Here is a 27,121-nt window from a genome sequence, read left to right on the forward strand (position 1 = left end):
CATGATAATCTTAATTTGCTTTCATATTTCCTTACATGGTTGCCTGTGACAGTCCCCAGTATCAGTAGATGATGTCCATAGTACTGTCTGTCCCCATTAGGATTTCTCCACTGCCCACTCTTGTAGGAGTCTCTCCCCTCACACGCCTGCTCTCCCACAGTTTCTCAGGGGCTTTCCTGGGAGTCAGGCTGATCAGGGCCTGTGGCAGCTACCCCTGCCCCATGCTGACCACTCTCAGACTCAGCACCTCCTCAGTATTCTGCCCACCAGGGCTGGTCCATGGGAGCCTCACACACACACACACATGGGACAGACACCCATGGCTGATGTACTGGACTCAATCTGTTTCAGGACACACAGAGGAGACTGCTCACTGCTGACCATGAACTTGGGTAAGTGGGCAGAGACATCCCAGAGTGCACACAGAAACACGGGGCAGGGATCACACTTCCACCCTTCACCTGCATCCTCATCCCCTTCCTGTGAGGACCTGGGGTCCCTTTATTTTTACTCAGGGGGAGGGAATCATATCCCTATGACCCATGGACAGTCCAGAGCACGACGGTCACTCAGTTTCAGTCTCTATTCTCCACTGTGGTACCTTCTCCATTTGGAGAACTTTCATTTCTCTTTCCCATATGTGTCTGTGCCTACATACATTAGAGCTGTTGTGAGCAGCTTTGCTTGCTATTCAGAGTAGACAAGGTCTTGAGCAAGTACTACAATCCTGCCCTGGACCCTAGACACCTTGGTCCTCTCATGTCCCAGCCTACTCACCTCTTCACCTGGTCTGGAAATGGAAGTCTCTCCCCCTTGAACCAGCACCACTGATGCACAGCCCCATTGAGAGCTGGGATTTGGGACAAGATAGTCCTATGAGGAAACTGAGGCAGAGACAGGATGTTACCACACAGATCACTCAGGCATTTGATGGTGGGTATTCCAATAAATATTTGTTAAGAGTAAAAATCAGAGCCTAGTCCCAATCAATGTCCCCTGAATTTCTAAGGGAGGACCACAGCACAAGGAGGGAACTTGAACCAGGAAACAAGGGGCACTGAGGGGACAGGGATCACTCAGCGGTTTGTCCCCAGGAAGGTGGGTGGACACTGTTGCTAAGAAAAATGACAATTCAGTGAGGGTGGCAGGGATGAGAAAAAACCACACTCTGGGGCTAGAAGAAAGGATGTGTTTCCTTTCCTTATTTCTCTGTGTCTGTCCTTTGTGCTCATTGTCACAGTGACACTCGCCTGAACTGCACAGTGAGGAAGAGACCGTGTCTCTGCTGAGCTGAGCTCTGTAGCATCTTCCTGAAGCATCTTCATGGTCTGGATGACCACTGTCCATCGGGTGGGGAACACATGGAAGGGCTGATGACTGGGCAGAGGGTGAGGGGAAACCCTTGGGGGAGGCCCTGACCTGGAAGAACTTGCCCTGGCCCACCACACCTGTAAGGGGCATCTTAGGAGTTTCAGGGTTTATAACTTCCCTTGTCATGAAAATGAAAGCCAGACACGTGGGAAGTTACTGTTCCTCTTCCTGAGGGGCTGCTGACATGACAACCCTGAGATAGGAATGGCCAGCCTCCCAGTGACCACACCCTGTGAGTCTGTCTACCCTGAGGACTCCTTGGTCTCTTCCTTCTACACAGTCAGGTTCAGAGGAGGCACCATGCCCCCCAGCCTCATGGCTCTGCTTTGCCTTGGTGAGATGTGAGGGGGGAGGGGAAGCCCTGCTCTGTCAGGACCCCAGGACTCAGGAGGCTCCTGGGAAGGAAGGTTCTGCTCAGGATTCAGGGCAAATCTCTCACAGGGACTCTTGCAGGGCTGAATGTGGGCCTCAGGACCCCAGTGCAGGCAGGTGAGTCTGTCCCCAGGGGTCCCAGGACTGTCTCCACATAAAGGACTAGGGGCTTGCACATGAGGCAGCAGGGGATGGAGATCAGAAGTTCTGTGTTAATGGCTGGGGGACATCAGGATGGATGCTGGGGCTGAGAGCTGGGGAATGGAAATGCAGAATATTTGGTGACCCAGACTCTGTTTCCTTCCAGGGACCCTCCCCACACCCAATTTTTGGGCTGAGCCAGGTCCTGTGATCCCCTAGGAGAGCAATGTGACCCTCTAGTGTCAAGTGACCCTGCAGGCCCAGGAGTTCCATTTGTATAAAGAGGGAAACCCAGCACCCTGGGACACACAGAAGATACTGGATCCTGGGAACAAGGCCAAGTTCTCCATCACACACATGACAGAGCACACTGCATGGAGACATTACTGTTTTTATCTCAGCCAAAGTGTCTGGTCAGAGCACAGTGACCCCCTGGAGCTGGTGGTGGCAGGTGAGAAGACACTGAGGGGCTTCAGACTCAAGCTCTGCCCTCAGAAAGGGGAATGCTCTCGCAAAATTTGAGGTTCTCCCTTTCAAAGCCCAGCCCTGGGTGTCATGAGGGAGGTGTGACCCCATTTAACATGCTGTCCGCTCCTCTCCTAAAAGTCTACATCAAACCCAGGCTCTCAGCCCTGCCCAGCCCTGTGGTGACCTCAGGAGGGAACGTGACCCTCCAGTGTGGCTCATGGCAGGGATTTGACAGGTTTATTCTGACTAAGGAAGAAGAAGACAGGCTCTCCTGGGCCCTGAACTCACAGTGACAACCCAGTGGGCAGGTCCAGGCCCTGTTCCTTGTGGGTCCAGTGACCCCCAGTGAAAGTTGGACATTCAGATGCTATGGATATAACAGGAAGAATCTTCAGGTGTGGTCTCACCCCAGTGATGCTCTGGAGCTTCTTGTCTCAGGTATGTCTCATTATTGTCCCATCCATGGATAGAGGTACCAGACAGGTGACTGGGGTCTTTGCAGGAATGGGATCCCCATGTTGGAGGTACTATGAGGGGTGCACAGAGGCTTCTGGGCCAGAGACACAGAGGGAGAGACAGTGGGACCTGGGCACCAGGCCAGGAGGAGGGTTCATGGGAGAAGCAGCCCTGTCACTCCTGTCTGGTCCCTACATGTGGCTCAGGGAAGCCCTCCCTCCTGACCCAGCAGGGCTCCATAGTGGCCTCTGGACAGAGCCTGACCCTCCAGTGTTGCTCTGACATCAGCTATGACAGATTCGCTCTGTCCAAGGAGCAGGGACAGGACCTCCCCCAGAGCTCTATCTTGCAGCCCCAGGCTGGGCTCTCTCAGGCCGACTTCCCCAATTGGTACTGTGAGCAGCTCCCATGGGGGCCAATATAGGTGCTGTGGTAGACAAAACCTGTCAGTCTCCAGTGACCCCTGGACTTCCTGGTGGCAAGTGAGGAGCCAGCAGGCTCAGTCAGGGACCCAGAGTCTGCTCAGGCTCTGCTGGGGATCTCAGGTGGTGATGGACAGAACAAGGGGTGTGGGATCTGCAGGGAGGAGGAAGGAGAAACTTAGAGAAAACAGAGACAGACAGAGAGGAGGGTCCTCCAAAAGGGGCATGGTGACTCTTAGGACAGAACTAGGTAGCCACCAGCCCCCTACCCATTTGCCTCTCTCCAGGATGGCTCCCTGACAGACCCTCCCTCTCAGTGCAGCTAAGTCCCATGGTGGCCTCAGGAGAGAAGGTGACCCTGCTGTGTCAGTCGGACCTGGAGGGACACTTTCCTCCTGTCCAAGAAGGGGGCAACTGATCTCCCTGGGCATCTCAGATCACAGTCCAGAGCTCAGCAGCACCAGGCAGAGTTTTCCATGGGTCCTGTGACCTCAGCCCATGGGGGGACCTACAGGTGCTACAGCACAAACCACAGCACCTCCTCCTACCTGGTGTCAGAGCCCAGTGACCCCTGGAGCTCCTGGTCTCAGGTGAGAAGCCTCTGACCCTGTCTTCTCTGTGCTCACTCAGCTCAGAGCCTTGTCCCTAGGAGATTTGGAGACAGAAATAAATGAGGAGTGCAGGAGGTTCCACAGAGTGGGGTCCAGCCGCTGAGAGGTGGAAACAGACAGGGCCTCCCACCCCAGCCCCTGTTCTGCATCTCAGCAGAGAGAAAAAGCAGGAGGGTGGATTGGGATGTGTGAGAAGTGAGGAGAAAGGTGATTAGACTGAGCAGAGAGGACAGATCCCCTCCCCCATTCACCTCCTGCATCTTCATCTCAGAGTCTGAGCTCCTGGGGGTCCAGGCCTCACTGGACCCTCTTCCATAGAGAACAGCTTCTCCACAGTCCTGGGACCCAGCTCTGCAGGCCCCTGGGCTGCCCTCGACGTTCCAGCACTCAGGGCTCACCTGAGAGTAAGGAGGGGCTGTGCCAGGCTCAAGAGGAGCTGGGGGCTCCCACCTACACTGAGGGCTCCCCTGTTTGCTCTGTGGTTCTGGGGGCCCTTGTCCGTTCCTGCTCTTTTCTGAGGACTTCTGGGCTGTGTGTCAGTATACAGAGGAACAGTTTAATTTACATTGTATGCAGTCAACCTTCAAATGTCTATAATGCTATTTCTATTTTCATAGGGAAGACTAAATTCAGACATTTGTTGCAGAATTACTTCTTGGTACTATTAAATCTTTGTATTACATCATTTCAAATGAGGTTTTAATGAACTTAAGAAGCACTTTGATAGATATTTGCAAATATCTATCAAAGTAAACTTATAGATGACTTTCAGAACTGCACATCTAATGTAATTTGTGAGTAAGCTGTTTGATTCCTTTATACAGTCTAAATAGTAGTAAGTACATGTAGGAAAGCTATTGGTTTGGGCATGTTTATTTCATAACCAGTATAGTTTCCTAAAATCCCCTCCCTTTGTATTGTTTTTCAATTGATCTCACTGATACACTGAGAAAATTATAATAATGATGAATAAAAGGTAAATCAACTTTTTTCAGACTGCACACCTGTTTTTCTCACTCCAGACCCCACATGATAAAAAGACCAAGTAAAATATTCCACAGCTTTTCCTCTGAAAAACAGTTTTCTTCATAGCCCAAATTATTTCAAGTCAAACTGATTAAGATGTTTGCATTTTATACTGAATGCACTATCGACCTTAATATTCCAATATGTTTTTTTATTTCATTAGGAATGTTTTGTTTTGTTTTTACGGACAGATACACATCTCCTAAAAATTATCTTGCTTTCTGATTTATAACTACATGGGACACATTGCAAAGGCCTCCTGCTTTTAACCATTGGATAATAATGCAAATGAATAACACTTATTGTCTGTGTTCATTTTCCATATTGTATGAGCCGATATTTAGAATTTTGTCATGGATCTTTGAGGTTAGAATATAAGTGAGTCATTTGTTAGTATCTTGTTTTCTGTATCAAAATGGGGAAGGAGATTTCCATAATGTCCTAGTTTTGATGCTTGCAAAGTATGACAACTTGGTACAATTTCTCTGTTCCTAAAGTTTGGAACGTCCACTGGGGACTCCCTGGTTAGGAACTTTGATAAGCAGTGCGTGGAGGTTATGTTTTGGAGTAGAATTCACATGATTATCTGTCCATCCATGAAATGTTGCCACACTTCCTAGAGTTCGTCCAAAGGGAGGAGAGATGGTGCTTGCCCCTTCTGGGCCCCTGACCTGACCTCTGACCCCATGTTCCAAGGCCTTGAGTCCCAGTCCCCCGTCTCCTATGGCCCCTCCCTACATCCCACACAGGAGTTGTTATTCCGTGTTGAAGGCCAGACTAGACCCTTCTGGGGATCTGCCTCCTTATCAACCGTTCATTTCAAGTCTCTCTCTCTGTCCCCACACACAGCAATATTTATCGGTACCACACAAATATATGTAGATAAAGATGATGATATATAATTTAGTATTCATGTAAAAGTGGATATATGTGTAACTATATATACACATGCATTTTATAAAGTATTTTATAATATTATCTATAAAATTTACATATACAAGGTATGGGCCAAAGTAGGATTAAAGTTGCACAAAAAATAATGCAAGAATTAATACATATAACACAGTAAATAATTCTGTGTTTCATGAATTCACAACTGTAAGCCTACTTTTGCCCTACTCTGCATTTACTTGTATATTGATATTAAATGTATATATCTACAAATATTCATCCACATGCACATATATCTAATCTAGTAATTATATCTCCCATGGTAGTTTTGTCATCATATAAAATGAATTAATAAAACAATGAACAGATGAAAATTTCCAGGTGACGATTAAACAGCAGACCCCAGAGAGTGGGGTGAAGGAGACCTGCCCCAGACTTTCACCCCTTTGTGCACCTGCCACTCAGGAGCCCTCGACACCACCCCTCCTCCATGGACCTGGGCCCCCACAGGTGGAAAACATGGGATCTCTCAGCTACACAACACTAAGCTTCTGGGTCTTTAGTCTCACACTCAACACAGAACGCACAGCTCTAAATTGTTCCTGAACTGAGACCATTTTTTCACTGATCCTGAGCTCTTGGGCACAGGTCACTCTCGTCATGGCAGCTGGGAGCCAGAGCTGGATTCAGACATCCCAGTGACACTGACATCAAGGGGAGGGGAGAGCCTGGGGGGACACCAGAGTCCAGGAGTTTGCTGCCTGACCATGCTGACCTCTGTCTCCACATTTTGCAACCTCCCAAACCCAAAACTACACAGTGGAGACCTGGTCCACATGTTCATGGCTGGATTGGTCCTGGTGGTCCTCGGGGTGCTGCTGTTTCAGGCTTGGGACAGCGAGAGAATGGCTCAGGCTGCAGCCAGGACATGAACACAGAGGGGACAGGGCACCGTTCAGAGTGGGGGGAGCCATGGAGCCCATCTGATGACCCAGGAGGTGATGAGGGACAGCTGGACCACAGGTAGAAAAACTTTCTGCTGATGTGTCCAGGGAAGCAGAGGTGGCACATGAGGTTTGGGGACAGAAAATGTGAGCTGTGTTGCTGTGGAGACGCCTCCTCCCTCCCACTGTGGGGCTGTCCCTCCTCATCCTCACTGACTCCCCTTAACTGTCCTTCTGTTCTCACCACTATTACATGAGGCTGGTTTGGGTTCACATCTACACACCACTTCATGCTGGATCCCACTCATATAAACAAATCTAGTGTCTTCATAACCCAAGAGGGTTTTTTAAGCCATAAAAACAAAGTCCTGACACCAGCAACAGAGTGAATGAACATCAACATTCTGCAGCTAAGTGACAGAAGCCAGAGAGAAAAGATCACGTTTTCTGTGACTGCGTTCGTATGAAGCATCCAGGGGGAGGAAACTCACAGAGACAGAAGTCAGGTGGGCTTGTCGGGCTGACAAGGAAAGAAAGAGGAGAGATAAATCACTTTGTGAGTATTTGGGGGTTGGATTATACAATATTGTTATTAAAACCAGATAAAATTGTGGTTTAGACATTGTGTATTGACTACATTCCAGTGAATTCTATATTTTAAAATGCTAACTTCTATGTTACAGGAACTCTTGTCATTAAAAACAAATGTAACTAAATTACCAGGGTTCCTGTGGTTCATTTTTACCTTAGAAGTGGCCCCATGTCTCCAGGCAGTCTCATGGGAGGCAGGACTCACACCGGGCCCCAGATGTCCTCAGTGCCCAGTGCTCAGGCTCAGCCTCTAGTGGGATTACCACCCTCACTCCTGAGTGTGGTGAGTCCAGGATCCAGGACAAGCAGCGCTCTTCCTGTCTCCTCTCAGTCTGGGCTCATGTACCGTCAACCAAGGATGCCCTGTAGCTTCTGATGCCTGCTGAGGGCTTAAGGGATTCCTTTTCGGCTTCTGAGTAGCCCTTCCTTCCACAAGTCTCTCAAGCCCATCTCTTAATCAGGCCCAGAAATGACACAGATGGAGCCTCTTCATGTCTCAGGCTCTGCTGATCCTCACAACACTCGTGAGAGCTGAGCTGCCACCCTTGTCTGCAGTGAGGAAAAAGGGAGAGGGGAAGGGACTGGCTCAGAATAGATTGTCAATAATGTTTTCCCTTGTCTTAGATTAAAACCTGTGAATTGTCTGTCACTGGTGTTTTTGCCCAGCACATAAAGACAGAGTGACAAGTGTCAGAAGCAGGGTTACCCCTCACAGAGAAGGGCAGTGAGGAGGCAGACATGCTCAGCGGCCTGGATGGGAGGGATGGAAAGAAGTTCTCCTGCTCACAGAGATGAGGAAGTCAGAGAGAGGAAGTGAGAGGGAGAGACCAAACCACACACCCAGCCAGGAGAGTGGGTGGCTCTTGCAGTGGGTCAGGTGACCATGTTGTAATCCTATCCCCATCCCTGTGTCCCTCAGTGGATGGTCAGTCTGGAGACAACCCCATTGGCTCCCCAGGCCAGCCAGGCAGAGTACACACATGCCCTCAGCTCCCCCCTCCACACGATGAACACACCCAGCTCTGACTCTGCAACCTTCCTTCTGTCACCCAGTTCCCCTCCACAGTCACGTTCACATGAAGACCCAGGAAATCATGTGGATATGACCCCATCAGCCTCCTCTCTGGCCTCACTGTGGACCCTCACTCCCAGCTAAGGGGTTTCACTCCCATGCACATGAACTTACTTGTCATGGACCCTCCCTGTGCAGTCTTTCCACAGGTCTCCACCTCACTCCAGCACATCCAAGCAGCCCCATCTAATGCTCTATGTTGTTGGACATGAGGCTGAGCTAACCTCTCCATCCCAAGCAGAGACAACTGGTCCCTACAAAGCAGACCATTCCCAGCGCCCACCTCCCCTCCCCAGCCTCACACACCTAGGTCATGGCCACACTGGCCTTGTCATGGGCACTCCCTGAGCCCATTGAAACAGACCACACTCTCTGCACAACTCCTAGACTGAGAAAATGACATAGAAATGTTCCTGCTCTTCTCACTCAGCTTCAAACATACTTGTGCTATGGGATTTGCGTTGGGTTGCATGATTAATTGTCATAAACCACAGAGAGTACTGATGAGCTCGTTACCTTGGTGTTAGATTAGGGCTGGAGTTTTATCACAGTTCATCATCCATTCCTTACTCCTACAGCCAATTCCCACAGAATGTCATCTTCTCAAAGTAGCAACTACTCATACATTCCTTTACTGAAAAGTGTTCCATTACCTCAAAGATCAAACCCAGGAGTCCTTGCAGGGAGCAGAAGCCCTGTGTGACCAGGGCCCAGCACAGCCTGGTGACTCACAGCTCCTAGAATAATCACCCTCTTCCTGGTTGAGGGTCCTCTCAACCCCCTGTGCTGACCCCTAGTGTGTCCTGGTCCCTTCCTCATCTGCAGGTCCCCACACTCTGTGATGCCCATCCGTATGAAGTCTCTGTGCTCCATTTTTTCCTTCTCTGAAACTTACCAAAACAACACCCACATCATCCATTTCCTACATATTTGTACTGTCTGATGTCACTAACCAGCACTGCATGTGTCAAGGGGAGGGATCGGTCACCTTCCCCAAGGAACTTTGTGGCTGTACTGGGCACCTGCTCAGGAAACATCAGTTGGATGCAGGGATGGAGAATGGACAAAGAAACTTTCCATTTACCTTCTCAGAAAAAGGAAGTGAATTGCCCAAGCTTAGGGGGGTTCCAAAAAAGGCAGAGTCACAACTAAAACAGGAACTGGGCACTTCCTGAGTCCTGCCCAGCATCCTCTGCTCTCATTTTGGGACAGGTGTCACCTTCTGGACTTGGGCATCGCATCAGGAGGAGGCAGTATGTGTGGGGTGTGCTGAGACTTGGGTCTGGTCTGAAAGGTCCCAGAACCTGCTATCTCCTTGACCACCCTTCAGGGAGGGTGGTTTGGCTCAGGAGAAAACTGTGACTGTTCATACAGAACCCTGACCTTGTCAACCTCGTGTGTCCATTTGTCCTGCTGGACCCTGTGGACATTGTCAATCCCCTGCACCACTGTAGACCCTGGAAGACACGTCATGACACTGGCCTTCATTGCTATTCTCTGTCTCAGTGAGTTTGGGGAAAAAAGACCCTCCAAGGGATGGGTCTCCTTGTCTCCCAAGTACAGGACCCAGGAGGCTCCATGGAAGCAGAAATTTTAGGCAAGAGATATTGGCTCAGCCCCAACTCTGACCCCAGCGCTCAGGGCTCCAGACCAAGCCTAGAGATTCCATGTGTGGGTCTCACAGGGACTCTCTTCCAGGGCTGTGTTGGAGCCCATGGGACCAGGTCCAGGCAGGTGAGTCCTCCCCCAGACATCTTGCTTTAGTACAAAGATGCCTCTGGGCAGCAGGGGGACACACAGTGGGTCTGGGCTGATGGTGACCAGTGTGGGAGGAGCCTTGGAGTGACAGATGGGGAAACTGAGGGGACAAGGACACCCCTGACCCTGCAGGTCTGATTGTTTTCCAGCAGTTCTCCCCAAACCCTCCATTTGGGCTGACCCAGGTCCCAGGGTCAGAGAGGGGAGCCCTGTGACCATCTGGTGTCAGGGGTCTCTGAAGGCAAATGCCTATATTCTGTATAGAGAGAGAGCTCTCAGCCCTTGGAATGGAGCATCCCACAGGCTTTCAGCAACAAGACTGGCTTCCTCATTCATTCCATGAGCTCACAGCACACAGGTCTGTACCAGGTTGTATACAGCACTGGGAGCATGCTGTCTGAGAGGAGTGAGCCCCTGCTCCTGGTGGTGACAGGTAAGGGGGGAATCCAGGTCTCCTCCCAACTGCAGGCTCCTCCTCAGAGGATGAAGGGAACAGAGTGAGACTTTAGAGGGGCCACACCCCTTGCAGCCCACACCTGGGGAAGGTGGGGGTGATGATCCCCTTTAACTCATCCTCCTTCTCTCTCAGGAGTGTACAGTGCACCCTCCCTCTCAGCCCAGCAAGGTCCTGTGATGAACTCCGGAGGGAACTTGTCCCTCTTGTACAGCTCACAGCTCACATGGGACACTTTCCACCTGCTGAAGGAGGGAGGAGCTGAGCTGCCCCAACACAGGAAATCAGAATTGAAGTACTATGCTGGGAGGTGGTGGTGGGTGGCCATCTTCTCTGTGAGCCCTGTGAGTTCCTCCCATGGGGGGGCCTACAGATGCTATGGTTCCTCCAGCTTCTACCCCAATGTGTGGTCACAGCCCAGTGACCCTCTGCACCTCGAGGTCACAGGTGAGGTGACCCACACTTGCTTCAGTTCTTTCCTGTGTCCCAAATATCTTATCTAACCCAATGTGTGGTAAAGTCCTGGGGGGTGCGAGGCTCAGTGACAGGGGTTTTTTGGGGACAGAACCACAGAAAGCAGACTTAGGGAGGGACAAATAAGAGCTCTCCCTGCAGCCCCAGTGGGCAGTGTGTGTGTGTGTCCCTGGGTGACAATGACCTTCTCCCCAGGTGTGTACAGGGAACCCTCCCTCTCAGCCCAGCTAGGCCCCCTGCTGCTGCCTGGAGACAACCTGACTCTCCAGTGTCACTCAGAGCCTGGCTTTGACAGATTCACTCTGACCAAGGAAAGGGGCCAACAGCCCTCCAGATTCTCCATGGGCAGCACAACCCCAACTTTCCCCTGGGCCCTGTGAACCTCACCCATGGGGGCTGCTACAGGTGCTACAGTGGACACAACCTCTCTTATGTGTGGTCAACCTCCAGTACCCCCCTGGAAATCCTGATTGCAGGTGAGGAACCCTGCCCCTCCCCGCGTCCTGACTGTCTGCTGAGGGCTCAGGCCCAGCATCACCTTAGCGGTGATGGGGTCCTGGTTCAGGTCCTGGAGCAGAGGCAGAGAGGACTGAGTTTTCAGGGAGGAGGGAGAATGGCGATTGAAGGACATGGAGATAAAAGATGCCACTCAGAAGGACTGAGAGAAGCTGAGAGGGGTCACTTTCCTGGGGAGGGACATGGTCACTCAACTCAGTGCCAAGGGTATGGGAGAGGGGTGGCCCTACACATCACAGCCCTCCTCTCCCCAGGAATGTACAGGAAACCCTCACTCTCAGCCCAGCCAGGGCCCTCAGTGCCCTGGGGAGCAAATGTGACCCTGCAGTGTGGATCTGAGGTCAGGGCTGACACCTTCCACCTGCACAGGGAGGGGCCCCTGGATCCTCCTCAGCAGCTTCATCTGCATAACACAGCTGCCCCCTCTCAGGCCAACTTCACCATCAGCCCTGTGACCTCGGGCTACCATGGGAATTACAGGTGCTACAGCTCAAACAGCTCCCCCCCTTCCAGCTGTCACAGCCCAGTGACCCCCTGGAGCTCCTAGTCTCAGGTGAAGGACTCCCACCCCACCCCATTGAGGGAGCAGACTCTGTCCCAGGACAGCTCTGGGCTGGGATGGGAAGGAGGATGAAACAGTGAGGTCATCAATATGGCGAATCCCACCCCATAAAGAGATGGAGAAGATGGGGGATCCCCCACCCTCTCCATGCCTCACTCCACCTGAGGGTCCATCCAGTGCTGGTGTGTGCAGGGAGGAGACTGAAGTGTGTGAAAGGACAATATTTGGGGAACATCTATTGGACTATAGGAGGCATGAAGGCTCAGGCACACCCACAGCCTCCCCTGGTTCCTGTGTCATGCAGCAGCTGGGGTCTGCAGACCTGCCCCCACACGGACAAACTTTATGTTTGTTGGGTAGCAGAGTCCCCTTAGCCTAGAGGAGACACAGACTCCACCAGGCTTCTGCTATTTCTCACTTTATGCTTCAGCATATCAAATAGTTCCAGGAGGCCTTGTTTCCTAAAGTCCTGGAGAAAAAGGTGGAGATTACAAAGGGGCCTCATGTCTCAAGCAGCAGGAAGGTCACTGGGTCCCATGTGATCAGCAGGGAGGAAATGATGAAGGGGAAGATGCCCAGCTCAGGAGGGAAGAATAGAGCAGGAACCACTCCTGCCTTTGTCCCTGGTACTGATTCTAGGCCCCTGAGTAGTTCTGACACCTGTGGAATCAGGCCTACATGGGAGACAGAGTCAAGGGGTCTCTCATTTATATGGGTCAGGAGGAGTGTGGGTACACTTGGAGTCTAAACTGAAGTGGAGTGGGCTCAATCCCCTTCAAGTGAATCCCAGTGACAAAATCTCACCTGTATCTGGGACTTGCTTCTCCCATGTATCAGAGCAGAATCCAATCCAGGATTTGAAAAAGATCAATCAGTTTACAACCTAGGTACCAGTGAATCCCTGTAAGAGAAAGAACATGAATCCACTCTGAGCTTCTCCTGTCTCCATGGGGGACTACTGTCATTACATGGGTGTGGGAGGACGGCAGTGTTTCTGCTCCTTTTCCATGAACATCAGGTGGTCAACTGGGTCAGGTCATCCTCCAAAACACGTCCCATCAGAACTCCTGTCTGTGCCCCCTTACCCCTCCCAGAGTTTCCAGGGATTTTCCTGATTTCATTTGTCAACGTAGCAGAGCCTGTTTTACATCACTACATAGCTGTATTTTCATCCAAGTGTTTATCTAAATATTTTATTCTGTCATGTGTCTTTTCTGCTTGTTTCTTATCAGTCTCACTATCCAGGATACAAATCAATAAATGCTTAGGTCTGGTAAGTGTGGTATCCTTAATCACAGAAAGGTTGCACAGTGTATTGTATATATTCCATCATTTATTTTCTAAAGAAGTGATTGATAGAGAAACAAAAGTGATGTGAAAATATATAATCCTAAGTTGGAGACACAAAGCAGGAGCTGAGGTGGAGGAATGAAAATGTAGAACCAACCCTTTACTCCCCCTTGTTCCTGACATGAAGAAAAAACTAAGGCTCCAGATGTCACCTTGGCATGTTAATTACATGCAGACAAGAGGCCAAAGATGCTCATCTCAAGGGAGGCCATGGGCATGGCTATTGACAGGGACTCACTGGAGATGAGAGAAGAGAGGACTGAGGTATTCCCACATCTCCTCTCCCATGTCCTATGTGTCATTGATTTACAGAAGCAGCTAACACCCTGGGACCATCACACAGTGAGCCAGACTCCCAGAGTGGTAAGTAAGGCCTAAGTCCCAGTTATAGGGCTCAGGGCAGAGGGTTAATCCATTCAATGCAACTGAGGTGCATTGGACAGACATCCATTGATCCTGGGGTGACTTATCATTACTGTGACCTCTGTGACCTCTTTGTCCTCTATGTCTAGGCTCAAACACCCAAGACTACACAGTGGGGAACCTCATCAGATTGGGTGTGTCTGGCTTAATCCTCGTGGTCCTTGGGGTGCTGCTATGTGAAGCTTGGCACAGTCAAAGAAGACCCCACAATGCAGCCAGCAGCTGAACACAGGGGACAGCAAACCCTCAAGTCAGTGAGGCAGAGCCTGGAGAAGAGTCTGGTGAGCCCAAGAAGCTCTGGAGGGAACTGTGGGCACCCTTGGGAAAGAGTCTGCTGAGAATGTGGAGGGTGTGGGCGTGGTTCCCATGCAGGGAGAGTTGGGGCTGCTGCTGCAGAAGCTTCTCCACAGTTAGACTGTGGGCGTCTCACCTCACTGCACTGCTGACCTTCCCTGACTGGCTCCTGTGTTCTCCAACCCCATGACCTGGGACTCAGCCCACATCACAGGTTCAGATTCACCCCTGGGCTTACCCTCCATCTCTGGTCCACTTTCATGTAGGGCATTTTTCCTGTTTGTATTGTCCACATCCACTCATTTTTCGTCTTGTTTGGTCAGATTGGTCACATGCAAAATCATTTTCAAACACCTGAACAAATGGATAATCATCAAAAATAGTTTGGGCAGGGCATTGGCATGGTTCAGTGGGTTTGTGGCATTTGCCTAATTCCTGGGTGTAAATGCTCCTTGAGGGCGGGGAGAGCCACCACCACCCTCTCCCCAGTGCCTGAGTCTTTCTCCTCCTCCAGAAACCTCACTGAGTCCCAGCTGTGCACCCTTCATGGCCAGTGGGTTCCCGTGACCTGCAGGGATTACTTCGCCTGGACCTGCTCAGGGCAGTCTCTGGGGGCTCAAGGAGCCCTGGGGGAAGGCCTGCCCAGAGGGGCCCCAACCCACCCACAAGCCTGGGTGGGCTCGGGATGTCTCTCACCCGAACTCGTAGCCAGTGCATCGACACCCCTGCTGGCCACCAGGATCCGGGCGGAACTTCGAGGTGAACAACGGGATCCGAGGCAGATGCTGCGCTATCCTCCCCTCCCGCCCTCTGGCCCCAGTGCTCCAGTGCTCCTGCACCAGGTCTGGGTCCTAGGCCCGCGCCACTGCCGCCAAGAGCCACCGGGCTTCTTTTCTAGGCTGCCCCAAAGCTCCTTCTAGTCCTCATCCCTCACACTGTACTGCGAACGCACACTGCTGAGTGCCCTGTGCAGGCGACATGCCTGGCTGCGAGTACAAGTTCGCGGGCTGCGACAGGTGCCCGCCACCACCGGATGCGCAGGGGCCAGAAGTGTTTCCCCTTTCCTCCCTGCTGCAAGTGCTTCACCTGCAGCGATTCAGTGTCCAAACTAGCGCGCCACCACTCAGCTTCCCCTGTAACTCCTGCTGCCCGGAGCCCACCCAGCGCCTGGCCCAGCAGCCTGGAGGGAGTCCCAGGAACAGCCCAACTCTCAACTTGAACCCTGGCTGCTCCCAGCGCCCCATGCAGCTCCCCGGAGCTCGCCTGGCCCAGAGCACCAGCAACATGCCTGTTGTCCCGGCCGCCTTCCAGCGATCCCCTGAGGACCCTGAGATGCCTCTGCCCTCTCAAGAGTGCAAGGAAGAGGTCTGAGACTGGACTGTGGTCAGCTGGACCTTGGCAATGGCCGTCAGGCATGGGACCTGGGGGCCATGTCTGTAAAACCATGAGCCATTAATTTAAAGAAAAACAAACATGAAAGAGGAGGGAGAGGGGAGAGGGGAGGGGAAGAGGAGGGGGAGGGGAGAGGGAGGGAGGTTACCAATAACTGCCCAGATACACTGAAAGATGAGGACCAGACCTACAACCTGAGATCCTGCCACAAGAGGAGGCCAGAAGCACGAAGCCAGTCCATCCACACAAGGTCCCAGAAGCCCCAGAACACAGGCAGGACCAACAGAAACCATCTCTCCCCTGAGGGCAGCTGGTCAAGCTTGCAGGAGGTGACTACAATGTCAGATGCAAAAAGAGAACACAGCACTCCAAAGTACGCAAAGAATCACAATGTCTGCCATCACCAACAATCATAATAACATCCCAATAACTGAACTCAAAGGCATGGAGAACAGCAGTGTACTCAATAGATAATACAAAAGAAGCTCAATGAAGTATAAGACAAAAATAGAAATGCAATTTAATAAAGTCAGGAAAACCTTACATGGACCAAATAGCAAATTCAACAAGGAGGAAGAAATCCTAAAATAAATCCCATAACTTCTGGGGCTAAAAAATTAAGTGAATGACATGAACAATGGCACAGAGGGCATCAACCAAAGGGAAGCAAAACAAGAGGCCAATATTCTGGTGGAATATAGATGTAGAATGTCTCAACGAATGCTAGCATGACAAATTCAAGAGCACATGAAAAGTTATATACATCATGATCAAATGGGATTTAACACAGGGCCCTGAATATTGGCAAAAAACATTTCAACATGTGCAAATTAATCCATGTTTTCAGCACAATAATAAATAAATGACATGAAACATATTCTTTGAACAGGTGCAGAGGAGGTGTTGGAGAAAATACACCATTCTTTCATAATAGAATTTTCATAATAAACACTGTTGATGAATTGGGGATGGAATGAAAACAGCTCAGCAAAATAAAGGTCATGTGTGGCAGCCCACAGTTCACATCGGACTCAACACTGAAAAGCTAAGAGTTTCTCTTCTGAGATCAGTGACAGAACAAGGAAGCCCACTCTCCCCACTTCTGTGCAACTCACACTAACCATCCTAGGCAGAGCCGTCAGACCAGGAAAGAATGAAGGGGATCCGAATTGGAAAGAAATAAATAAAAATATCTGCAGGTGATACAATCTTATAAATAAAAAATACTAAAGCCTCCACGAAAAAAAAATGTGGTTAGAACTAATAAAAATAATTCAATAAAGTTGCAGCATACAAAATGACAATACAGGTATCAGTTGCATTTCTACACACAAATCATGAAAGTTAAGAAAAAGAAAGGAAGATAGTGATTGCATTTGCAATAGCATCAATAAGAATAGACTATGACCGAGGAGGTGAAAGATATGGACATTGAAAACTCTAAGACTTCGGTAAGATAAACTGAAGACACAAGTAAATGGAAATATACCCATATTCACAGCTGGGAACCATTCATTAAAATATCTATACTGCCCAGTCTCCAAACTGAATGCAATCCCTACCAAAATGTCACATACTCTTTTCATAAAAATAGAGAAGGAAATGATAAAATGCATACAAAACCACAAAAACTCACAGTAGCTAAGTCAATCTAAAAAAGAAATAAGAAAAAAGCTGAAAGCTTCACACTGTCTGTTATCAAATTATACTACAGAGCTATAGTAATTAAAGGAGCATAGTAATTGCAAAAAAAAAAATACATGCAAACCAATGGAACAGAATTAAAACTCCGGAGATAAACCCATGCATTAATGAAAAATGCCAGAGTAAAATCATTTGGCAAAATCCAACAAAAGTCTGGGATCTTCAGAACTTTAAGGGGACTTCCTCCATCTGATAAAGGGGCAGGTACAAAGCCTACACTGAACATCACAGCTAAGGGGGGACTGAATGCAGGTGGAAAACAGAGGAGGTGGCTGGAGACAAGGACCTGAAGCTCAAGAATGGAGCCTTGTGTGTGGAGGGTCCTAGGTCTTGAGAGGCACTTGTCTTCCTGCATGAAGCCTTCCCCTGTGGCCATCAGAGGGCACATGAGAGTCCCCACAGAGCCTGTCATTTTCACGATGAGACACATCGTAGAACCACCTGTGGAACAGGGGCAATAGTTCACCAAAATGGGGGTCTTTCCCTCTGGAAAAACCAGGTGAGTCCAGGAGAGATTGTGTACCCAATGGCCCAGCAGGAGGTCTTCAAGGCCCTTCAGTTGAGAGTCCTCACACCTGCCTTCCCTGGGGCTCCTTACTGGAGAGACTGCTGTCTCTCAATATGCAAGACTCCAGGTGATAGACATGAGTGGGGACAGCAGGGAACTGGGAGTTTGGACCATCAGTTCCAGCTAAGAGGGTCACAGGTTGGCATGTGGAATGTGGACAAGTCACATTTCCTTTCTTAGGCAGAGTTTCTGCCTCTGTTTAACCAATGAGTTAAGTATTACTCCACGGAGTAGCTGTGAAGCTCATGTGAGACGATGCATGGGTTACAGAATACAGACATGATTACTTTGCAATTATTAACCATTTGCAACTTTTGGGACTGGACCCTCTCAAGACCACTGAGAGCAAGGAGAATTTTCCCCGTTATTGTGGGTCCTTAAAAGGCTAAACTTCCCTGGAACTATACAAAACATAAATGTTTTATGACTCAAGGTCAAGGGGGGACCCTGATAGCACCCATGTCTCAGAGGCAGTGATATCTGCTTGTTGGGGTGGGGAGACTTGGAGCCCTCGGTGAGTGAGACCCGGTCTCCCTCATCTCTAAAATGTTTGATTACTGTTCTCTGGAGCTGGTACTAAATGTCATGCTCACTTATTTCCTTCTGACACCATAGATATGACATTGACCCTCCTCATTCTAGTCCCTAGTAATGTACATCCCTACTTCTGGCCTCACCATCCTGCATTTTGGAAATTTTCTCAATATTGTACTCCACTGTAATAATTGGAACTTCAGCTGGGTTTCATTCTTCATGGGAAAAATGGTTTTTTTAAAGACATATATTTTATATATTTATTTTTAGAGAGGGAGAAGGAAGTGAGAGAGAGGGTGAGAAACATCAGTGTGTTTTTGCTTCTCTTGTGCCCCCTACTGGACCAAAAACCAGGCATGTGTCCTGACTGGAAATCAAACTAGTGACCCTTTGGTTCACAGACCAGCACTCAATCCACTGAACAACAGCAGTCAGGGAGGAAGAATTGTTTTAATGTGTCCATTCAATTGGGTATTTCCTCTCTTAGATTTCTAACTCATATTCTTCTATAAGAGAATTTTTTGATCAATATTTGAATCCTCCTTTTCCTTTTCAGATATTTACACATGATCATCTTAAATTGCTGTCATATTTCCCACTGACTCTCTTTCATTGTGTGAGACAGTCCCCAGTATCAGTAGACAGTGTCCATAGCACTATCTGTCATCATTAGGATTTCTCCACTGTCCACTCTTGTAGGAGTCTCTCCCCTCACACACCTGGTCTCCCACAGATTCTTCAGGGCTGTCCTTGATTCAGGGTGACCAGAGGCTGTGGCCCCTGCCCCATGCAACTCACTCCCTGAGTCTCAGAACCTGCTCAGCATTCTGCCCACTAGGGCTAGTCCAATGGGAGCCTCACATGCACACATGGGACAGACACCCACAGCTGACATACTGGACTCAGTCTGTTTCAGGACACACAGGAGAAACAGCTCACTGCTGACCATGAACTTGGGTGAGTGGGCCAAGACATCCCAGAGTCCACACAAAAACACGGGGCAAGGACCACACTTCCAGCCTTCACCTTCATCCTTATCCCCTTCCTTTGAGGTCCTGGAGTCCCTTTCCTTTTTCTCAGGGGGAGGGAATCATGTCCCTATGACCTGTGGACAGTCCGCAGCAGGACAGTCACTCAGTTTCAGTCTCTGTTCTCCACTGTGGTTCCCTCTCCATTTGGAGAACTTTCATTTCTCTTTCCCACATGTGTGTGTTCCTACATACTTTAGAGCTGTTGTGAGTAGCTGTGCTTGGTATTCAGAATAGAAAAAGTCTGAAGAGGATGAAACAATCCTGCCCTTGACCCTGGACACCTTGGTCCTCTCATGTTCCAGCCCACTCACATCTTCATCTGGTCTGGAAATGGAAGTTTCTCCCCCATGAACCAGCACCACGGACCCACAGCCCCACTGAGAACTGGGAATTGGGACAAGATGGTTCAGATGAGGAAACTGAGGCAAACACAGGATGTTACCACACAGATCACTCAGGCATTTGGTGATGGGTATTCCAATAAATATTTATTAAGAGTAAAAATCAGAGCCTAGTCCAAATTAATGTCCCCTGAAGCTTGAAGGGAGGACCACAGCATCAGGAGGAAGCTTGAACCAGGAAACAAGGGGCACTGGGGGGACAGGGATCATTCAGAGGCTTGTCCCCAGGAAGGTGGGTGGATGATGTTGCTAAGAAAACATGAGAAGTCAGTGAAGGTGGTTGGGATAGAAAGAAAACCACACTTTGGGCCAGGGAAAGGGGCATGTGTCCTTCCCTCACTTCCCTGTGTCTGTCCTTTGTGCTCATTGTCACACTGACACTCACCTGAACTGCACAGTGAGGAGAACACTGTGTCTCTGCTGAGCTGAGCTCTGCAGGCACAAGGACCCCCATCTTCCTGCAGCATCTGCAGGGCCTGGGTGCTTGCTGTCCATGGGGAGGACCCACAGAGAGGGGCTGATTGTTGGGCAGAGAAGGAATGGGATCCCATGGGAGAGTTTCTGACCTAGAAGGTCAGGCCCTGGGTCACCTCACCTTCAAGAGGTGTCTCAGTAGGCTCCAGGTTTAATTCTTCTTGCATCAAGAGAATGAGAGCCAGGCTCCTGGGGAGACACTCTACCCTTCTTTAGGGTCTGGCGATGTAACAACCTCATGATAGGGACGGACAGCCTCCCACTGGCCACACCCTGTGAGTCTGTCTACACTGAACACACCCTGGTCTCTTCCTTCTGCACAGCTGGGTTCAGAGTGGAGACACCATGCACCCCAGCCTCACAGCCCTGCTCTGCCTTGGTGAGATGTGAGGGGGGATGAGAAGCCCTGCTCTGTCAGGACCCTAGGACTTAGGAGGCTCCCAGGGACCAGGGTTCTGCTCAGGATTCAGGGCAAATCTCTCACAGGGACTCTCTTGCAGGGCTGAGCGTGGGCCTGATGACCCCATTGCAGGCAGGTTAGTCTGTCCCCAGGGGTCCCAGGACCACCTCCACATAAATGACAAGGTGTTTCCCCATCAGGCATCTGGGGATGGAGAACAGAAGTTCTGGGTTAATGGATGGGGGACGTCTGGGAAGGCTGGGACTGAGTTCTGGGCACTGGGGTGGAAATATATTGTGACCTTCTAATGCCTTCCAGGGACCCTCCCCAAACCCACCCTCTGGGCTGAGCCAGGCCCTGTGGCCCTGTTGCAGAGCTCTGTGACTATCTGGTGTCAGGGAACCCTGCAGGCTCATGAGTTCCATCTGGATATAGAGCAAAGCCCGCAGCCCTGGGGCAGACAGAAGCCACTACAACCAGGGGACAAGGTCAAGTTCTCCATCACACACATGACAGAGTTTGATGCAGGGAAATTATCACTGCTCCTATCTCAGCCCCACTGGCTGATCAGAGCACAGTGACCCACCGGAGCTGGTGGTGACAGGTAAGAGAACACTCAGGGGTTTCAGCCTTATGATCCATCCTCAGGGAGGGGGATGCTCTAGGGTGTCTCCCCCTCACAGTCCAGCCCTGGGGAACACGAGGGAGGTGTGAGCCCCATTTAACATGCTGCCTCCTTCTCTCCTAGGATCCTACAGCAAACCCATCCTCTCAGCCCTGCTCAGCCCTGTTGACCTCAGGAGGGAACGTGACCCTCAAGTGTGGCTCTGGACTGGGATTTGACAGGTTCATTCTGACTAAGGAAGGAGAAAACAGGTTCTCCTGGGCTCTGGACTCACAGCGACATCCCAGTGGGCAGGTCCAGGCCCTGTTCTCTGTGGGCCCCATGATACCCAGTCACAGGTGGACATTCAGGTGCTATGGCTGTTACAGAAACAGACCTCAGGTGTGTTCACAGCCCAGTGATGCCCTGGAGCTCCTAGTCTCAGGTGAGGAAGTCCTATCTTGGTCTCAATCATGGATAGAGGCACCAGACAGGTGACTGGGGTCTTTGCAGTGAAGGGAACCCCATATGAGAGGTGGGGTGAGGGGAGCACAGGGGCTTCTGGGTCAGAGACACAGAGAGAGAGAGACAATGGGGCCTGGGGCCAGGCCAGGAGGAGGGTTCATAGGAGGAGCAGCCCTGTCACTCCTGTCTGGTCCCTGCAGGTGGCTCAGAGAAGCCCTCCCTCCTGACCCAGCAGGGACCCATTGTGGCCTCTGGACAGAGCCTGACTCTCCAGTGTCTCTCTGACCTCGGCTATGACAGATTCGTTCTGTCCAAGGAGGGGGAACAGGATATCCCATGGAGCACTGTCCTGGATCCACAGGCTGGTCCCTCTCAGGCCAACTTCCTTCTGGGCACTGTAAGCAGATTCCATGGAGGCCAATACAGGTCCTATAGTGGACACAGCCCGTCCTCTGAGTGGTTGGCCCTCAGTGACCCCCTGGACATCCTGGTGGCAGGTGAGGAGCCAGCAAGTTCATTCAGGGACCCAAAGTCTGCTCAGGCCCTGCTGGTGGTCTCAGGTGGTGATGGCCAGGACAAGGGGTGAGGAGTACCCAGGGAGGGAAGGAGACACAGAGACAGGGGACAGGAGGGAAAGGGGAGATGCAGATAAAACAAAGACAGACAGAGAGGAGGGTCCTCCAAAAGGGTCCTAGTGACTCTTAGGACAGTACTAAGTGGCAGCAGCCCCTCACTTGCTCCCCTCTCTCTAGGATGGCTCCCTGACAGACCCTTCCTCTCAATGCAGCCAGGACCATGGTGGCCACAGGAGAGAACATGACCCTGATGTGTCAGTCACAGAGCCTGAGGGACACTTTCCTTCTGACCAAGGAGGGGGCAGCTGATCCCCCGCCCCCGTGTTTCAGATCACAGTCCCGAGCTCAGCAGCACCAGGCAGAGTTCTCCCTTGGTCCTGTGACCTCAGCCCATGGGGGGACCTACAGGTGCTACAGCACCTCTGCCTACCTGCTCTCACATCCCAGTGAGCCCCTGGATCTCCTGATCTCAGGTGAGGCCCCTGACACTGTCCTTTCTGGACTCCCACTGGGCCCTATCCCTTGGAGATTCAGGGATAGAAATAAATGGAGTGCAGGAGTCTTCACAGAGAAGGTCTAGCCCCTGAGAGGTGGAAACAGACAGGGCCTTCCACCCCTGAGCCCCCTGTTCTGAATCTCAGCAGACAGAAAGAACAGGGAGGGTGGAGTGAGATGTGTGGGAAGTGAGGAGAAAGGTGGTTAGACTGAGCAGAGAGGACAGATCCCCTCCCCCACTCACCTCCTATATCTTCATCTCAGAATCTGAGCCACTGGGGTTCAGGCCCCCAATGGACCCTCTCCCAAAGAAAGCCCCTTCCCCTTCCCTGAGTGTCCAGTTCTGTAGGCCCCTGAGCTCAACTGGATCCTTCAGCACTCAGTGCTTACCTGAGAGTGAGGAAGGGCTGTGTCAGGCTCAGGAAGAGTTGGGGGCTCCCACCCACACTGAGGGTCTCCTGTCTGCTCTGTCGTTCTGTGGGCCCTTGTCTGTTCTTTTTGTTTTCTGAGAACTTTTGGGCAGTGTGTCAGTATCCAGAGTAACAGTGTAATTTATATTATATGGAGTCAACCTTAAAATGTATATAATGCTATTCCTATTTTCATAGGGAAGTCTGAATTCAGACATTTGCTGCAGAGAATCACATCTTGTTACTATTAAGTCTTTGTGTTACACGTATTTTAAATGAGGTTTTAGTGAACTTTAGAAGAACCTTGATAGATATTTGTAAAACTGAGTAAATTTATAACCAACTTTCAGAACTGCACATCTAATAATGTAATTTGTGTGTAAGGTCTTTGATTCCTTCTTACAGTCTAAATAGTAGTAAGTACCCATAGGAAAGCTATTGATTTGGGCATATTTATTTCCTGACCAGTACAGCTTCCTAAAATCCTCTCCCTTTGGACTGTTTTTCAAATGATCTCACTGATACACTGAGAAAATTATAATAACCACAAGTCAAAGGTCATTTCACATATTGCACACTGTATACCTATTTTTCTCACTCCAGATTCCTCATAATAAAAAGACCAAGTAAAACATGCCACAGCTTTACCTGTGAAAAAGAGTTTTATTCATAGCCCAAATTATTTCAAGGCAAACTCATTAAGATGTCTGCATTTTATATCAAATACATTATTGACTTTTATGTTTCAATGTGTTTTTCTGTTTCATTAGAGTGTTATTAGGGATTTTTTTAAACTGACATATACTGATCTCCTAAAAATGATCTTTTCTGTCTGATTTATAACCACTTGAGTCACAATTATAGAAGTTTCTTATTTTTAACCACTTGGATATTAGTGCAAATGAATAACATTTATTGTCCATGTGCATTTTCTGAATTGTATGAGCTGATATTTGGAATTTTTGTGTACATCTTTGGAATTAGGACAAGACAATAATTTTGTTACATCTTGTATTCTATATCAAGTGGGGAAGCAGATTCCCATAATTTCCTACTTTTGGAGCTCACAAAATAGTACAACTTGGGGCAACTTTTCTGTTCCTTAAAGTTTGAAAACCACAACTGCAGGCTTCCTTGGTTAGCAGCATTGACAAGCAATGAGTGGAGATTGTGTTTTGGGGTAAAAAATCACATGATTAGCTGAACATCCAAGAAATCTTGCCACACTTCCTAGAGTTTGTCCAAAAGGAGAAGATGGTGCCTGCCCCTTCTGGGTCCTGACCTGACCTCTGACTCCATGTTCCATGGCCCCGAGTCCCAGCTCCCCTTCTCCTCTTCCCCCTCCCTACATTCCACAGAGGAGACTTCATTCCCCATGGAAGACCAGACTAGACCCTACAAGGGACCTGCCTCCTTATCACCTGTTCATTTCATGTCCCTCAGTCCTCACACACACAACAATAATTATCGGTACCACACAAATGTATGTAGATACAGATGATGATATATAAGTTAGTATTTATGTAAGTGTGGATATATGTGTAACTATATATACAGATTCATTTTATATGACATTTTATAATACATTCTATAAAATGTACACAGAGAGGGTGAGGGAAAAGTAGGACTAAAGCTGTTCGTACAAAAAATAATACAACAATTAATACTAAAAACACAATAAATAACTCTGTATTTCATGAATTCACAACTGTAAACCTACTCTTCTCTCACCCCATATTTACTCTAAAAGAGATATTAAATTTATGTGTCTACATTACATCTACAAGTTTTCATCCATATGCCCATATATCTAACCTGGTAATTATATCTCCTGTGGTAGTTTTGTCATCATATAAAATGAACTAATGAAACAATAAACACTGAAAATGTCCACTTGATGATTAAACAGCAGACCCCAGAGTGGGGTGAAGGAGACGCTGCCCCAGACTTTTCACCCCTTTGTGCACCTGCCACTCAGGAGCCCCCAACACCACCCCTCCTCCATAGACCTGGGCCCCCACATGTGGAAAATGCAAGATCTCTCAGCTCTAGGGTAAGTAAGCTTCTGGGTCTTCAGTCTCAGATTGAACACAGAACTCACAGCAGCTCTACATTGTTCCTGAACTGAGACCATGGTTTCCCTAATCCTGAGTTCTTGGGCAGAGCTCACTGTTGTCATGCTGCCACAGAGCCAGACCTGGAGTCAGACGTCCCAGCGATGCTGACGTCCATGGGAAGTGGGACAGTGGGGGAGATATTAGAGTCCTGGGGGTTTGGGGATGCCTGACCATGGTGACCTTTGTCTCCCCATTTTGCAGGCTCCCGAACCATAGTGGAGAACCTGATCCGCATGGGTGTGGCTGGTCCTGGTGGTCCTCTGGGTGCTGCTGCTTCAGGCTCAAGACAGCCAGAGGAGGACCCATGTTGCAGCCAGAATGTGAACACAGAGGGGACAGGGCGCCGTTCAGAGAGGGAAGAGCCATGGAGTCCATCTGATGACCCAGGAGGTGCTGAAGAACAGTCTGACCACAGTTGGGGAACCTGCTGATTTGTCCAGGAGAGGAGACAGGGCAGACGAGGTTTGGAAATAGGAAACATGAGCCATGTTCCTGTGGAGACGCCTCCTCCATTCCACTGTGGGGCTGTCCCTCCTCATCCTCATTGACTCCCCTTGACTGTCCTTCTGTTCTTACTACTGTGACCTGAGGGGCTGCCCCACATGGCTGGTTTGGGTTCGTATCTACATACCCGTTCATGCAGGATGCCACTCATATAAACAAAATCTTGTGTCTTCTTGACCCAGGAGGGTTTTTTAAGCCATAAAATGAAAGTACCAACACCTTCCCCCAGATGGGTAAATATCAACATCCTGCAGCTAAGTGACAGAAGCCAGAGAGAAAAGATCACGTTTTCTGTGACTGTGTTTGTATGAAGCATCTAGGAGGAGGAAACCCACAGAGACAGAAGTCAGGTGGGCTTGTCTGGGGCTGACGAGGAGGAGAGATGGAAGACTGACAGCTTCATTTAATTTGGGTGTGGGGTTACACAAATTTGTTACTAAAACTAGATAAAATCTGTGGTACAGACATTGTGTATTTACTACATTCCAATGAAATATATAGTTTGAAATGCTCAATACTATGTTACAAAAACTTACTAAAAAGATATGTAAGTAAGTCGCCATGGTTCCCTGTGGGTCCTTTTTGCCTTACAAGTGGCCTCATATCCCCAGGCAATCTCATGAAACATGGGACTCCCACTCATTCTGAGATGCCCTCAGTGCCCAGTGCTCAGCCCCTGGTGGGATTCCCACCCTCACTCCTGAGTGTGGTGAGTCCAGGATCCAGAATGATCAGCCTCCTTCCTGTCTCTCCTCAGTCTGGGCTCACCTGCCATTTAATCAAGGATGCCTTGTAGCTTCTGATGTCCCCTGAAGGCTTGGGGGATACATGTGTGGCTTCTGAGTAGCCCTTCCTCCCAAACTTTCTCATGCCCTCCTCTTAATCAAGCCCAGAAATGACACAGATGGAGCCTTTTCATGTCTCAGGCTCTGCGGATCCTCACAACACCCATGAAAGCTGAGCTTCCACCTTTGTCTGCAGTGAGGGAAGAGGGAAAAGGGAAAGGGGAAGGGACTGGCTCAGAACAGACTGTCAATAATGTTTCCCCTTGTCTTAGATTAAAACCTGTGAATTGTCTGCAACTACTGCTTCTGTCCAGCACATGGATATCAAATGACCAGTGTCAGATGCAGGGTTGCCCCTCACAGAGCAGGGCAGTGAGGAGGCAGATATGCTTAGGGGCCTGGATGGGAGAGATGGAGAGAAGCTCCCCTGCTCACAGAGATGAAGAAGTCAGAGAGAGGAAGTGAG

The 27,121-nt window shown here is 49.6% G+C and overlaps 1 long non-coding RNA gene and 2 pseudogenes across 1 annotated transcript; 2 read left to right on the plus strand and 1 right to left on the minus strand.

Annotated features, from left to right (window-relative positions):
* Positions 1 to 1,671: 1,671 nt before the first annotated feature.
* LOC123815505 lies at positions 1,672 to 3,648 on the plus strand (annotated as a pseudogene).
* Positions 3,649 to 5,862: 2,214 nt separating this feature from the next.
* On the minus strand, positions 5,863 to 15,166 carry LOC123815512. The gene is made up of 5 exons (XR_006785129.1): positions 14,893 to 15,166; positions 14,435 to 14,550; positions 12,934 to 13,030; positions 7,448 to 7,842; positions 5,863 to 7,222 (listed from the first exon to the last, which is right to left on the minus strand). It is a non-coding gene; the product is annotated as an uncharacterized LOC123815512 (long non-coding RNA).
* Positions 15,167 to 20,645: 5,479 nt separating this feature from the next.
* LOC123815506 lies at positions 20,646 to 26,521 on the plus strand (annotated as a pseudogene).
* Positions 26,522 to 27,121: the final 600 nt, after the last annotated feature.

Source organism: Phyllostomus hastatus, unplaced genomic scaffold, assembly GCF_019186645.2.
Source record: "Phyllostomus hastatus isolate PE091 unplaced genomic scaffold, TTU_PhHast_1.1 phas_contig_181, whole genome shotgun sequence".
Lineage (NCBI taxonomy): Eukaryota > Metazoa > Chordata > Mammalia > Chiroptera > Phyllostomidae > Phyllostomus > Phyllostomus hastatus.